Genomic DNA, 5,013 nt, shown 5'->3' with positions numbered 1-5,013 from the left:
CTCCTTTTTCGTACTGCTGACCATGTGCAACCCTTTCTTACCTATTTAAACCACAAACACTCCAGTATTAGGTTTACGAGTGAAATCGAACACAATGGAAAACTTCCATTTCTTGACATCACTATTCATCGCTCTAATGGAAAGTTCTTCACGTCCATATACGTTCACTGGTCTTTTTACTAATTTCCACAGCTATGCCTTCCCACATATATCTATTAAATTTGTTTTCCTCCCTTCCCAACGTATCTCTTCTTTCTTCCCCTTTAAGGACAAAATTCCCAAACCTCTGAGATCTGGTGTAGTCTATTTATTTAAGTGTCGAAGCTGCAACGCCTCGTATGTGGGTCAAACCACACGTCATCTACACACCAGATTTTCGGAGCACTTGGGAATTTCCCCCCTTACAGGCAACCAAGTTTCCCACCCTGCGTTATCAAGCATCTTTGCTCACATTAACGCAACTGGACACACTCCCAACTTAGACGACTTTAAAATAATCTCCTCTTCTAACGATTCTTATGAACTCTCCATTCATGAGAGCCTTCTAATCAATAAATACAAGCCTTCACTTAACGTGCAAGGAAATTCCATTCCACTTAACCTCTTTTAATTTCTCTGTATTTTACTTCATAACTTCCTTATATAATCCATTTGACACGGCCTCCTTAGTAGTAATTTAACACTTTTTGTAAATATAATATCTTGTCTTAACATCCTATTTATTAATTGTTTGAAGATATCTTAAGTAAAGACCTTTCAAGATCTTTTTGATCACTAACGTTTGTATTGCCCCATTGTCCATTTGATCTTTTGAAAGGATCATATGGAAAATGTGATTATACAAACGTAACTTCCTTTGTAATGAAAGTTCCACTCTAGTCATAGTCCACGACTAGTCCACCATGGACATAGTCTGTAGCTGTTTTCCGCATGTAGTAAGTTTTCTTTCTTGTCTTGACTACATTTGCTTGTTAAAGGCTAGTTAGTTAAACAGAAATGATAACTGTAGATTTATGCAAAGTGAGATGAGCTTTTGGAACTAGAACTCGAGAGCAAATCATTGGAATGTAGGACCAAAGGTCAAATGTTGCACCTGCTATACTGTTCTCACAAACTTCTTCGAGGTTTGCATAAGCCAATGGAAATACGAAAAACATTTTTTGTTTCTATTTCAAAATAACAATGATTTTTTATTCACGTGAGTCCAATTTTCTAGTAATCAAAGAGGGGAAAGTGAAAGAAAACATTTGTTTTCTTTGAACAACTTGACCGTCGTTTGAGCGATGTTCTTGAGTTCGCAAATGTACGGAACTCATAAGCCAAGTCAACTTCTAGAGGTCTATTGTTATTTGATACTAGGAAATTATGACAGAACGGAAATAGGAGCTTATGTTAATACTTTATTAGTTGTGACATAGAATAGAGAATATACAGAAGGCCAATTCGCAGGTTAGCACTATTTTCCACCCAGCAAACCGCCCTTTACTTTGAAATATAATATTTTACACAATATAATATTTTACACAATCTAATATTTTACACAATATAATATTTTATATAATATTTTACACAATCGTCGAAAAACGACATATTTTCCAGCCTGGATTATAAGTTTATAACTTAAGGTGGTTGCATTAAAATTTATACTGCAACATTTATCTGTAAATATTTTCATATGTTGATATTAAAAACTGTATTATAAAAATATAAAATTACTCGCCATCTCAAAACGACCAAGCACCAGTGCATGCATGGTTTCCTTTTAGCTTTTGGTTCTTTCCCATTAGCCGCCATCTTTAATTTATTTCCGATTGTGTAAAGGGCGGTTTGCTGGGTGGAAAATAGTGCTAACCCAATTCGCAGGTGAAACGCGTGGCATATTTTCTGTGCGCATGCGTTAGGTCCGCCATTACTCTGGCCAGTAACTTAACGCTGGCGTACTATAAAATAATATTGGAAAAGTGCGATTTTGGGATAATAATCGCCTAAAACGCAAACTGTTTTGGAAGATCATGGAATTTTGTGACAAAACGTGAAAGAAATAAGGTGAGAGACCATTATTTAATTGCTGGCAAGTCCGTAAAGGTTTTTTATTGGTAAAAATTACATGTTTCAATGTAGGGTGTTTATTTTACTGCTAAAGAGTTGTCAGTATGTTAGGTGAATAGATGTCCAGAAGTAAAATCTCTTGCGTTTTCGTCCACTCTGAATTATAAATTTCAAACTTTTGAGGTGCTATTATAAATGTATTATTTAAAACACAAACTTGTCTGAGTTTTACTTGTACCAACGCTGTAATATTTCAGGTTGCAACTTGCCAACTTGCTAAACTATAAATCAAGTTAATCAACCAGCTAACCAAGTAATCCAATAATGATTCATGATGCTTGTGTGTGAATTATAACTGATAATAATTTGCAACATTCAGTTTCAAACCATGGAGGGTTTGTTTATCATTTTAAGCATGAGTGAAATGTTAATATGTTAATAGTTGGGCATTTTTAATACCAAATGTAGTTTTAGTGAGGTATACACTCTGTTTGCCTTATTTATAAATTTTGCCTTGCTGTGATTTGTGCTCTATTAAATTTATTACCAATAGTTATGATTGATTTTCTGATATTTTTTTCTAGTTGTTATTTTGGCATTCAGTTCTCAAGTGAGGATTATGTTGCAAGTGTCTTGTGTTATGTAGTTTTAGTATGTTGGATTAGATTTTAGTGGCTACTTGTTGCAGTAGCATGTTAAACTTTGTTTATTAGATTCTATTACGTTTTTATTATGATTGGGTGGTTTTTGTAAGGGTGCTCTATTAAACATTGATCACAATTTCCTCAGCTTAATTGTTTAGTATACCAATATTTATAGGGAAATTAGCATTTCTTCTGCACCCCCATCTAGCTTAAGCTAGGAGGGCTGCACACCCCTCTCTTATATCCATCTCTGAATAAAGTTGTCATTAAATTTTTCAAATGTAAATATGTGTACTAAATTGCTGTATTTTATTCTGTATATTCTATTGCATGAAATGCACACATTCTAAATTCAAATTGTTTTGTGTTAAATATCTTTGTGCACCATGTAAATCTTTAATGACAAAGACATGTTTTTTGCCTTGTACTAACCATTAAGAAAATATAATATTTATTATATTGCTGTTATTTTGTACATATTTTTCACTCAGGAATGTCTTCATCAAAATAAGTTTCCAATGTTATTTAATTCTCAAATCGCTCAAAGCATTGTATATTGGGTTTGCTGTGTATCTTTCTCAGGTGTGCGTCTCTACTGCAACTTTTTGATTCGAGATTATAAAGTTGTACATTTTCCATTTTTGGTACTATTCGTCGCCAGGGAGGCAATAGTGATAACCCCACTCCAACTCAATTTATGCAAGCATTTAGAAAGCTTTTCTTCAGTTCCCTTTTAACCTGTTCATCTGGAAATTGTGACAACGACCTTGATTCTATGCTGGTTGAGTATTCCAAAAATGTTGCAAAGAATAAAGTCAGCCAGAAGAAAATGGTTCAAGTCTTTCCACCTCCGCAACCACAAATTTTAGCAATTGGTCCTACTGACTACAAGGAGCCAAATGTTGTTACTAACATAATGAGGGAAAATGCCATTGCATATGTGTCTGGTTTTCTTCTAATGAAGAGTTTCAAACTCCACTCTTGTCTGAAATGCACCAATGCTCTTTCATCTACAGAACTGGATGATAGCAGAAAGCTATTCTGCCACTTTAAAGCATTCGATGAAAAGAAATCTGATTTAGGAGGACTACAATCACCATCTTCTCCTTATCTGGAATACATCATCAAACTTGAAGACACATTTATTAAGACGTTTTCTGTCTACACAAAGAGCGAAGGTGTTGGTCGAAGTATATTAGACACCGTCAATTCCATACCAAAGGAATTTGATTGCTGTACGGAATTCCCATTTGAGTTCTTGCAGAAACTTTTTGTAAGAATGCGCATTTATTACGCCATAAAATTTGCGAACCGCATATTCGCAACAACTAAAAAGAATGACAGAAAGTACATTAAAGTCACACACCTTTGAGGGCTTTGTGCATATAATTTTTTGTCCTTTATAAAACTAAATTGAAAACAAAAGCTTTTTATATCACAATAATATATTTAACATGTAATACATCCAAGTTCATTTAAGTCCTCAGGACTTGTGAACCTCAGAACCTGTTCAAGCTTTCCGACTGAATTTTGCTATAAATATATTAAATAAATGCATTTGTTACATGACATATACAAAATACTTGCCTTTTTATTTCAATTTCTTTCAAAAAGATGCCAAAAACAGCCAACAGCTCAAAAAATCTACATTTTAACCCACTTTACGGCTTCCACTCCATATATTTTCATAGTAAATGTTGTACACTTTACTGGCCAGGGTAATGGCGGCCGACACATTTCCGGTATGCGCGAAACAAACTGCGCTACGCTTACATCAAAGGTTACCGACGAGAGTTGCCCTTCTATATATTCTCTATTCTATGGTTGTGACTCGTTGAAATTCAGGATCATACGTCGCTGTCTGTGAATGTAAAAGCGTGAAATGTTTATTTGTGATGTATAATAGTTATATTGGAACAGTTATAAGCAAAATTGAAAATTGTGTGTCGACTGCGCATACAAATTTGACAGCATACAGTCTCAAAAACAAATCGGCAGACGCATAACTGCTTTGTGCTAACGCGCAAAGGAGAAAATTGCTACATGCGGTCCTTCGAGTCAAAGATATTTTAGTTGGAGATCTATTTGGAAATTAAAGTTTTGTTACTCCAATAGCATAATAGATGAATTTATGAGAAAGAAATAAGTGCAAGCAGAACATAGAGGATCAGCAAAGAAAATTGCTAGTAGATTAAAACACAAAATACGAGAAACGGACGGCGAGATTGATAGAAACGAATTGAGACTACTACGAGATGGATTGAACGACAAGATCGCAACATTGAAAATCCTTGATGACGCGATTATCGATATGCTGCGT

The 5,013-nt window shown here is 34.6% G+C and overlaps 1 long non-coding RNA gene across 1 annotated transcript; it reads left to right on the top strand.

Annotated features, from left to right (window-relative positions):
- The first annotated feature begins 1,931 nt into the window (after positions 1-1,931).
- LOC124458168 lies at positions 1,932-3,161 on the top strand. The gene is made up of 2 exons (XR_006953045.1): positions 1,932-2,046; positions 2,634-3,161. It is a non-coding gene; the product is annotated as an uncharacterized LOC124458168 (long non-coding RNA).
- Positions 3,162-5,013: the final 1,852 nt, after the last annotated feature.

Source organism: Xenia sp. Carnegie-2017, unplaced genomic scaffold (assembly GCF_021976095.1).
Source record: "Xenia sp. Carnegie-2017 unplaced genomic scaffold, XeniaSp_v1 HiC_scaffold_6, whole genome shotgun sequence".
Taxonomy (NCBI): Eukaryota; Metazoa; Cnidaria; class Anthozoa; order Malacalcyonacea; family Xeniidae; genus Xenia; species Xenia sp. Carnegie-2017.
This window is presented reverse-complemented; position numbering and strand designations above follow the sequence as displayed.